Here is an 11,717-nt window from a genome sequence, read left to right as displayed (position 1 = left end):
CTTTTCATACAAGCTTGTGATGCAGCTTACTAGATCACGCATTGCTTGATTTATATGTCTCTGTCCGGACATCATGCTTTCGAGCTCTCTAATTTTTATACCCAATTTGCAGAAAATATTGGGATTTTCACTATTCTGAAGCTGCTCAGATTTATCGCCTTTGTCTGTTTGGTCGGCATTTTCACATCTTTTTGCTGATCCAGCAGCGGCGGATTCTTCATGTTTGCCTTTTGGAGGCGTTCTCAAAATTTTTGAGTTCCTCCGAAAAGGATTCTCTGGTGTACATCCCAAACTATTCTCAGAGGCCATAACTCTGCCAGAAAATAGTTGGGAACACCTGTCAGTGGGTACGTTCAGTCCTTTGCCTTAACAAACCTTACTTGTATTTTGTGGGCTGGCAATGCCGTAACCCAAAACAAAACGAATAAGGAGAAGAAGGAGAAACGAAACAAAAACAAACAAGTAAGGAAGGGCTAAGTTCGGGTGTCACCGAACATTTTATACTCTCGCATGGTAAAGTGATAATCGAGATTTCATAATACGTCATTTACATATTTTTCAAATACCGTATTTTTGTAAAGTTTTATTCCGCTATCATCATTGGTTCCTAATGTTTATACTCGTATCATACAGAGAAGGCATCAGATGGAATTCAAAATAGCTTTATATTGGAAGTGAACCGATTTCACCCATATTTCGTACATGTCATCAGGGTGTTAAGAAAATATTATATACCGAATTTCATTGAAATCGGTCTAGTAGCTCCTGAGATATGGTTCTTGGTCCATAAGTGGGCGGCGCCACGCCCATTTTCAATTTTTAAAAAAAGCCTGGGTGCAGCTTCCTTCTGCCACTTCTTCCGTAAAATTTAGTGTTTCTGACGTTTTTTGTTAGTCGGTTATCGCACTTTTAGTGATTTTGAACATAACCTTTGTATGGGAGGTGGGCGTGGTTATTATCCGATTTCTTCCATTTTTGAACTGTACATGGAAATGCCTGAAGGAAACGACTCTGTAGACTTTGGTTGACATAGCTATAGTAGTTTCCGAGATATGTACAAAAAACTTAGTAGGGGGCGGGGCCACGCCCACTTTTCCAAAACAATTGCGTCCAAATATGCCCCTCCCTAATGCGATCCTTTGTGCCAAATTTCACTTTAATATCTTTATTTATGGCTTAGTTATGACACTTTATAGTTTCGGTTTCCGCCATTTTGTGGGCGTGGCAGTTGGCCGATTTTGCCCATCTTCGAACTTAACCTTCTTGTGGAGCCAAGAATACGTGTACCAAGTTTCATCATGATATCTCAATTTTTACTCAAGTTACAGCTTGCACGGACGGACGGACGGACAGACGGACGGACAGACAGACATCCGGATTTCGACTCTACTCGTCGCCCTGATCACTTTGGTATATATAACCCTATATCTGACTCTTTTAGTTTTAGGACTTACAAACAACCGTTATGTGAACAAAACTATAATACTCTCGTTAGCAACATTGTTGCTAGAGTATAAATATTGAAGCATACATACAAATACTTATACGTTCATACATGCATATATTCAAAATTTTCTACATATATAGCAGCTTTGGTTTAGTGGAGATTTATTTTTGTGTTTCATAACAATGCGTTAAGCATTTATTGGCAATTCAAATTAATTACTGTATAACCAAACTGTTCAGTTTCTAGCGGTACTTCGGTTTTTACCGTGAAATAAACCGAATACTAAATACAGTTTGGCAACAGATTTTTTTCTTAACGGATCTTTTATAAAAACCGCAAAAATGAATTTATTAAATATACATGCATATACATACATATATGTTGAAATAAGAAAAGAAACATTAAAAGGAATCGATACGACTCACTTTATTTTCCTCCAGGGGTTTTTGGGGACAATGTTGGTAGTGGTAGTGCGCGACTTTTGCTTCGGCTCTTCGTCCTGATAGGTATGTGTTTGCTGTGGTCGTGCTGATTTGATGTGGTTGTTGTTATTTTTATTTTTGGTTTAGTTCGCGCCCGCTCTTTTTAGTTACATATGTAAGTATTTTTGTTGTGTTTCGCGACCGCTATACATATATTAGTTAGCTACGTAATTTATTTCGCGCCCGTTCTCTCTTTTATTATTTTATATTTGCATTAACTCTGTTTTGTTGAATTTCACCTTTTTTTATACTCTCGCAACAATGTTGCTAAGGAGAGTATTATAGTTTTGTTCACATAACGGTTGTTTGTAAGTCCTAAAACTAAAAGAGTCAGATATAGGGTTATATATACCAAAGTGATCAGGGTGACGAGTAGAGTCGAAATCCGGATGTCTGTCTGTCCGTCCGTCCGTGCAAGCTGTAACTTGAGTAAAAATTGAGATATCATGATGAAACTTGGTACACGTATTCCTTGGCTCTATAAGAAGGTTAAGTTCGATGTTAATAAAGGTTATTGCAGTTTGCGTCACTTATTCCTTACCTCGGGTGGGGGGCAATAAGTGATAGCTAACGGCTCCTTTATTTGAAATTTTTATTTTTAAATTTTTTTTTACCCCTTACCACTGGTGGGGAGAAGTAAAATGTGTAATTAAAAAATAATCTTTTCCGTTGAGATTTTCTTCAAATCTGATTTTTATTTTGTATTTTTCTTGCTTATATACAAATTTTTAAAACTATCTTATCTAACTAAATATATGCGTATGTGTGTATGTTACAGCACACCACATGGGGTTGTTTCCAGTATACAATTTAATACATGTGTGTGTGTGTGTGCTGTCATATAATTTATGTTATATGGTTTGGGCTGTTTTCAAGTGCATTTGTAATCAATTGCCCAAACCTAAGTAAATATGTTTATATTACATATCTTGAGTGCATGCGTATTGTATTTAAATGCATACGTGCCTCATGTATGTATGTATATGTGTTGCATATATATGCATGTATATTTATGTGTTTATTTTATTGCCTCTGTCTTATCTAATACATGTATGTGGACTGTATAACTTATTATTGTTCAAGTAATTTGAACATTCGAAGATGGGCAAAATCGGCCCACTGCCACTCCCACAAAATGGCGGAAACCGAAAACTTATAAAGTGTCATAACTAAGCCATAAATAAAGATATTAAAGTGAAATTTGACACAAAGGATCGCATTAGGAAGGGCATATACTATAGCTATGTCAACCAAACTTTACACAGTCGTTTTCTTCAGGCATTTCCATATACAGTTTAAAAATGGAAGAAATCGGATAATAACCACGCCCACCTCCCATACAAAGGTTATGTTGAAAATCACTAAAAGTGCGTTAACCAACTAACAAAAAGCGTCAGAAACACTAAATTTTACGGAAGAAATTGCAGAAGGAAGCTGCACTCAGGCTTTTTTCAAAAATTGAAAATGGGCGTGGCGTCGCCCACTTATGGACCAAAAACCATATCTCAGAAACTACTAGACCGATTTCAATGAAATTCGGTATATAATATGTTCTTAACACCCTGATGACATGTACGAAATATGGGTGAAATCGGTTCACAACCACGCCTTCTTCCAACATAACGCTATTTTGAATTCCATTTGATGCCTTCTCTGTACAATATATGTACATATACATTTGGAACCAATGATGATAGCGGAATAAAACTTTACAAAAATACGGTATTTAAAAAATATGTAAATGACGTATAATGAAATCTCGATTATCACTTTATCATGCGAGAGTATAAAATGTTCGGTGACACCCGAACTTAGCCCTTCCTTACTTGTTTTTGTTTGTGATTAAGCTTAGCACTGCCTTATTTTACTGATTTTGTATGTGTGTACATACATATGTATTTTTATTCCACCACTTTTCAGCACTTTTGTTTTTTTTTTTTTTTTAACAATCCATAGTGCCTGTCACTATGGCTCGAAGGACCATATGTTTACTCACTTGCTTTTGTAGCCTCTTCCAGACGTCCAATTATTCCGACACCTTTGACTTCCGTTAGTAACCACCAGTTGTGGGTGGTTTGTAAGCCACTTGTGCACGTATGTATGTATTTAGGAAGAGATCAGCAAACACTTTCGAACGTACATATATATGGATTTAGGAAATTATCAGCACGCACTTTGAACGTACATACATATGTATATGAAAATGAGAATTTAGCAGCAACCACTTTGAATGTATGTATATGGATCTAACTCATCTAGCCAGTTACCAATCGTGTAGTCCACTTTATACCTAAGTTGACCGTAAAAACGTGTCTCTAAAGTTTTTGGTTATGAACGGTCGAACACGGACAGTTGAGGTGTCGCAGCATAAGCTTCTGGAACTAAAAGGAAGAGCGAAACTTTGTAGCTTAAGAGAGTGTTTTATGTTACCATTTAAAAGATTTCGAAGTTCCTCGTCCTTGGACTCGTTCTCAGCCAAGTTATCATAGTTTAAAGTTTCTGCGGAAATTGAGTTTATTCGTGACAGCAGGTCTGCTGTTACATTATCTTCGCCGCTTACATGACGAATGTCGGTGGTGATCTGAGCTATGAAGTTGAGTTGACGTATTTGCCGATTAGAAGCTCGATCTAGCTTTTGTTGAAATGCGTATATCAGCGGCTTATGGTCTGTGTAAATATGACAACGGCGACCTTCGACCATGTATTGAAAATGTCGTAATGCTAGGTATGCGGTGGCTCCCTGTCGTAAGTACTGTTACTTTTCTCAGCACTAGTAAATCTGCGAGAGAAAAATCCTAATGGTTGTAGACTACCATCCACGAATTGATTTAATACTGCACCAGCAGCGAAATCTGATGCATTCACCCATAAGGAAAGTTCCGCGTTCCTCACAATTGACCAGTTGTTCCCTACATGCAGCAAATCTGTCTGCGGCTTCCGCTGACCAAGTAAGTGGTGTAGTATCGTTTCGCCTATTTCCACGAACCATACCGAAAAGGCAGACTTGTGTCTTTAGAAATTAAGCATCGCTAAAAAACGCTTTAAGCCTTTGACGAGAACTGGTCGTTTAAAATTTCGTAGAGCCTCAACGCGTTCTGGGAGTTGCCGAATACCATCTTTAGTGATAGAATGCCCGAGGAGTCGTAGTCCCGAGACGCCAAATTCCGATTTACTTACGTTAATAGTTATGTTATTTTCGCTGAGTCGTGGGAAAACTTGGCAGAAGTGGTTTTGATGCTCTTCTTCTGAAATGGATCAATGCATACATCATCAAAATAAACAAATACGAAGTTTAAACCACGAAAAACTTCATTAGTAAGTTTTTGGAATGTCTGTGCTGCATTCCTCAAACAAAACGTCATATGCGTAAATTCGTAGAGTCTGAAATGAGTCGTTATCGCCTTTTTACAAATGTATTCTTTGTTTATTGACACTTAGTGAAGGCCGTTTTTAAATCGATTTTAGAAAACACTCGTTTTCCGGCCAATATATTGGAGAATTTTGTTGGTGAATTTAGCGGATGAGAGCGTGTGATATCACTTTACTCTGCGAGAATATTCGAATAAGTAGAATTCGCGTTAAAAGATTTTATGCTGAATATTCACGTTTTTTTAATTTCGCAAACCGTTTTTAATTCGGTTTTGCGATAAAAGTCGACGCCAATAATTGCTTGAGAAACACCAGCGATAACAAAATTCCATAAAAATTCGCGTCGTAAATTAAGATTAAGTTTCAGAATCGCCTCACCGAATACAGAAATAGGCCAACCATTTGCGGCAAACAATTTCATATCGTTAGGAGAAGCTCGGGCAGTGTTGTTGCATTGTGGTATAACGGAAACGTCTGCACCGGTATCCATAGCTCGTGTAAAATGCTGTCATTCAGAATCGTCCCGACTCCGCGTTTCATGTTATTAAATAACTCGCTGGAACGTCGGTCGCCTAGAACTATATCTTTAAGAACACGTTGCAGCCGCCGCTGTTGACTGTCCGAAAAGTGTCCAATGATCTTGTCCTGAATGTATTTGTATTTAAAATTTGTCGGTGCAGCGTCTATGATGCAGGGAAGCTCTATCAGCTTGTTAGGCGGTACACATGCAAGAACGATGTCGAATTTCCTATTATCGTTGGAGATTGAAGAAGCGCTACGGGGTCACCAGATGTGGGAACAAGTAAAGATGATGTGTTATGCTTGACGTCCAATCGCAGAAGAGATTTATTTTTTATTCGTTATAACTTAAGAGCTAGTAAGAATATAATAATAAAAGGAATGAAGGATTGAAAACATATGATAGCGTTGCCTTTGGGAGTTAGGTAGAGTTGTATTTTAGGAGTGCTGCGCCGAAGATTAAATTAACGCCGTAATGATCCTTCGAGGTTGCCTCATATATATAAAACCGGAAAAAATATATACATACATATATTCAAGTGAACACAGAGCATACAAAGTCACAGTGAAAAAAGAAACACACAAAAAAACAAAAAAAAAAAGAAAAACACACTTAAAGATCACATAAGTTGAATACACAAGAAAAAAAGGAAAGCGACCTGAAGTGAAGTGAAAAGATACAGAAAAGAAACAAAAATTGTAAAGTGAGTGAAAAAGCAACAAAAAACCTGCTAACATCAAAACGGGCGCGGTATTAATACAACAAAGTTTAACAATACCTTACATAAAACCTAAAATTAAAAACGGGCGTGTTATAATCACAGATAAATTAACAAACACATAAACATATAAGTCGCAGCCCAGTTAGAACAGTGCCGGTCATGTTACCTAGTGACATGCCGATAACGCGTGCCGGTTTAATTGTCACACTTTCCTATCACGTTCTTAAGGGCGAATCAAAAAACCTCCCAAAACTTTTGTATACATGTGATTTTTTATCACCTTCTTGAGCACACATTTTCTGCTACAATAAAACTATATCCTCGCTACTCACACTTTAGTTAAATTTAAGGCAAACGGGGAAAACTGGTTCCAGGAAAGCGCGATGCTGCATGCTATACTAGCCTAGTGGTTAAACGCACGGCTTGGTATTCCATGAGACTCGAGTTCGAATCTCAAAATAACATATTTTTTATTTTTTTTTTTTTAATTTTTAATTTTTTTTCAAATCATTTTTAACAAAAATTACATTAAAGTTTAAATTAAAAAAAAAATATTTCATTATTAATTCAATTCCTGCTTTGCAATGCTTTCTTAAAATCTAGTATGTATTAAAATAATTATTTTTAATAATATCAGAAATACATGTAACTTTTTTATAAATTTTTAAAGGGTTCACTCCTCAGTTTTCCTCTTCCTATAAATTCTTTGTTTGTGCCTATGGTGGCTCATTTCAATGACTTTTCGAACTTGTTTTTCGAACATTGCCAATCCATACGTTATGAATGAATCTATAAAAAAACATAATGAAAATTACAAATTAAAACAAATAATTGTAAGTAAAATTAAATAAAAAACAGAATTTACCGTATAAAATGTTGGAAACCAGCAGGAAATTGGAGAGAGGTTGCTTCCCACCCCTACCGTCCCAGTTACATAAATAAAGAAGTTCATCAGTGTACAGACTTCGCAACACATCATGTACACTATCTGAAGTACCTTTTATCCTCAAAACGAATTGTTTCTGTAAATAAAAATAGTATGTAAAAACTGAATTGTTTATTGAAAAAAGTTTATATAATACTTACCGTTGTAGCAGCAAATTCGTCGCATTTCAATTTTTCGTCCATTTCCAAAGCTGCAGCAAGCGTATTTAATGGTAGGGTGGAAGCAATTTCGGTTTGAACGTTGTCGACATCTTCACCAGTCGTTCGGCATACCGATTGATGAATTTTGCGGATGAGGACCTTGCATTCACGAACCGTTTTTTGCTGCGCCATTTCTTCACTTTTATGAATAATCTGAAAAAGAAACAAAGAGACATGTAGAGAAAAATAATAATGTATGCATATAAAAACTGTTCACATACATTTTCTTTTAAATGCTTATCGATTTTAGTTTCCAAATCGCATACCCTCGTCGTCAAATCGTCAAGCTGTTTGGAAATAGTGATTAAAATGTCAATAACCTCTGGAAAAAGGTTGGAAACATAATAAATTAAACAAATTTAAAGAAATAAATTATATGGATGTTAGATTACCGTTTCCTTCCACAGGTCGTTTTGAAATGCTGACCTCTGTATTGTAGCAACCAGACGTGTTAAACTTTTTACGCTTTAAATGTAATTGGTCTACAATAACAAAAACGTAACAATATATTGAAACGAAATTTTGTAAGTTTACATTTATTTACATACCTTTTGCGGGAGTTGAAGACGTTGTTGGACAATCCTCCAAGTCAATTTCGTCAAATATATTTTCCATCTAATTGAGCAATAAAAATTGGGAGGAGACTACGCCAACGAACAAAAAAGGAGGAAGAAAGCTAATCAACAGGGGCAGCGCTGGACATACATACATCTACTTCTTAATTGGCGCAGACACCTCTTACGCGATTATAGCCGAGTAAACAACAGCGCGCCAGTCGTTTCTTCTTTTCGCTACGTGGCGCCAATTGGATATTCCAAGCGTAGCCAGGTCCTTCTCCACCTGGTCCTTCCAACGGAGTGGAGGTCTTCCTCTTCCTCTGCTTCCCCCGGCGGGTATTGCGTCGAATACTTTCAGAGCTGGAGTGTTTTCGTCTATCCGGACAACATGACCTAGCCAGCGTAGACGCTGTCTTTTAATTCGCTGAACTATGTCGATGTCGTCGTATATCTCGTACAGCTCATCGTTCCATCGAATGCGATATTCGCCGTGGCCAATGCGCGAATGACCATAAATCTTTCGCAGAATTTTCCTCTCGAAAACTCGTAACGTCGACTCATCGGTTGTTGTCATCGCCCAAGCCTCTGCACCATACAGCAGGACGGGAATTATGAGCGACTTATAGAGTTTAGCTTTTGTTCGTCGAGAGAGGACTTTACTTTTCAATTGCCTATTCAGTCCGAAGTAGCACCTGTTGGCAATAGCAATCCTGCGTTGGATTTCAAGGCTGACATTGTTGGTGGTGTTAACGCTGGTTCCTAAATAGACGAAATTATCTACAACTTCAAAGTTATGACTGTCAACAGTGACGTGAGAGCCAAGTCGCGAGTGCGACGACTGTTTGTTTGATGACAGGAGATATTTCGTTTTGCCCTCGTTCACTACCAGACCCATTTTCTGTGCTTCCTTGTCTAGCCTGGAGAAAGCAGAACTAACGGCGCGGGTGTTGAGGCCGATGATATCAATATCATCGGCATACGCCAGCAGTTGTACACTCTTTTAGAAGATGGTACCTTCTCTATTTAGTTCTGCAGCTCGAACTATTTTCTCCAGAAGCAGGTTGAAGAAGTCGCACGATAGGGAGTCGCCTTGTCTGAAACCTTGTTTGGTATCGAACGGCTCGGAGAGGTCCTTCCCGATCCTGACGGAGCTTTTGCTGTTACTCAACGTCAGTTTACACAGCCGCATTAGTTTTGCGGGGATACCAAATTCAGACATCGCGGCATGAAGGCAGCTCCTTTTCGTGCTGTCGAAATCAGCTTTGAAATCGACGAAGAGGTGGTGTGTGTCGATTCTTCTTTCACGGGTCTTTTCCAAGATTTGGCGCATGAGGAATATCTGGTCGGTTGTTGATTTTCCAGGTCTAAAGCCACACTGATAAGGTCCAATCCGTTTGTTGACGGTGGGCTTTAATCTTTCACACAATACGCTCGATAGAACCTTATATGCGATGTTGAGGAGGCTGATCAAACGGTAGTTGGCGCAGATTGTGGGGTCTCCGTTTTTATGGATTGCGCATAGCACACTTAAATTCCAATCGTTGGGCATGCTTTCGTCCGACCATATTTTACAAAGAAGCTGATGCATGCTCCTTATCAGTTCTTCGCCGCCGTGTTTGAATAGCTCGGCCGGCAATCCGTCGGCCCCTCCGCTTTGTTGTTCTTCTGGCGGGCAATTGCTATTCGAACTTCTTCATGGTCGGGTAATGGAACGTCTGCTCGGTCGTCATCGATTGGGGAATCGGGTCCTCCTTCTCCTGGTGTTGGGCGTTCACTGCCATTCAGCAGGCTGGAGAAGTGTTCCCTCCATAATTTAAGTATGCTCTGGGCATCGGTGACTAGATCACTTTTGGGGGTTCTACAAGAGTACGCTCCGGTCTTGAAACCTTGTGTAAGCCTCTGCATTTTTTTGTAAATCGGCTTTTTTTTTCTTCTGTCTACAAATGCGTCTCGCTTCCCTTTTCAACGCTCGGTATCTATCCCATCCCGCACGTGTAGTGGTCGATCGTAACGTTGCGAGGTAGACAGCCTGTTTTCTCTCCGCTGCGACACGGCACTCCTCGTCGTACCAGCTGTTCTTTTGCACTTTCCGAAAACCAATGCACTATAAGGAATTTGACCGATTTTATGGTATTAATTAATAACTTTTAAACTAAGTCAGATTTTTCGAAACGCTTTTTTCATTATTGTTATATTATTGTAATATTATTTATTAACTTTTAAACTAAATAAGATTTTTTGAAACTGGTTTTTGTATTAGTCTTATGGAAATTGTTGGAAATAGTTTTTGGTAAAATGGGCGTGAATCTGCCCTCCCATTTGAATAAATTAATCAAAAACTTTTTAAATAAATAAGATTTTTCAAAATGGTTTTTTTTATTATTGATATGGATTCTGTTGGAAATAGTTGTTGTATAAATGGGCGTGGTTCCGCCCTCCCAGGACGAGAAACAATTTTTTTTATTTCATATAGAAAAGTTGAGAAAGTGACAACCAAATAATACAATAATAAGTTTATAAAATATTTTCATTCTCAAGGTCTTCGCCAGACATAAAATAAAAATCGTCAATTTCATCTCCAATTTCCTCAATTTGATCCTGTCCTTCAAAATTGCACAATAAAAGGCTTAAAACTTCTGAAGGAAGTTCCATACTTTTATGCTTCCGAATTCGCTTCATAAGGTTTGTTGAAGAAATGACAGGATCAGAAGTATCTAAGGCTCTGTTGAAAACATCTATGAAATTATTAACACGACTATGCTTCCGTGCGTGATGCAGTTTATCTGCTTTATAAATTTTGTTGCGTGCTTTCGACGCTTCTTCTTCGAAATATCCAACGGGAAGTATTGTATTTTCCATAATTTGCCTTGAATGGACAATTATTTTGTGAACAGTTGCCGTCATTGGCAACCATGTATAACAATCCACAATTTGTTTCCCAGTTTTAAAACAAAATTGTCCAAATTTCTCCAAATCAATCGGCAGTTGACAAGACAAGCAAATTAATATAACTCTTAAGATCCGAATTATTTCTTTATCAACTCCGGTACCTTCTGCAAATGTTTCAAAATTGGTAAATGCTCGCCGTGCCGTGTTTCCATTGTTTGTATTGCCAGATCCATTTTGTTTTGGCTTATCGACCCTTAAGCCTAGCCTCTCCCAAAACATTCGCTGAATTTTCTTTTTCCGATCTGCAATCGTTTTTTTGTCCACAGATGTTGTCACTCGCCATTTCTGAACAGTTAACTTATAACCGGCGTGTAATACAAATTCAAAACATCTTATCCAGCTATGAAGCGGACTTAATCCGTGTTTTAAATTATCTAAAAGTGGAACAAACTCGAGGCACTTAAAATTTTTGTTGGCAAGGAAGTCCTTAGGTGTCGCATTACATATTGGGGATGCTTGAGAAGACGTTGTATTTGTCAGTGCATTGAGCACTTTTCCATCTATGACAGTCAAATGAAGTTGAAAT

The 11,717-nt window shown here is 38.0% G+C and overlaps 1 long non-coding RNA gene across 1 annotated transcript; it reads right to left on the bottom strand.

Moving 5' to 3' along the window:
• Positions 1-7,439: 7,439 nt before the first annotated feature.
• On the bottom strand, positions 7,440-8,309 carry LOC126760198 (uncharacterized). The gene is made up of 5 exons (XR_007667157.1): positions 8,234-8,309; positions 8,078-8,167; positions 7,907-7,972; positions 7,626-7,838; positions 7,440-7,561 (listed from the first exon to the last, which is right to left on the bottom strand). It is a non-coding gene; the product is annotated as an uncharacterized LOC126760198 (long non-coding RNA).
• Positions 8,310-11,717: the final 3,408 nt, after the last annotated feature.

Source organism: Bactrocera neohumeralis, chromosome 5 (assembly GCF_024586455.1).
Source record: "Bactrocera neohumeralis isolate Rockhampton chromosome 5, APGP_CSIRO_Bneo_wtdbg2-racon-allhic-juicebox.fasta_v2, whole genome shotgun sequence".
Taxonomy (NCBI): domain Eukaryota; kingdom Metazoa; phylum Arthropoda; class Insecta; order Diptera; family Tephritidae; genus Bactrocera; species Bactrocera neohumeralis.
This window is presented reverse-complemented; position numbering and strand designations above follow the sequence as displayed.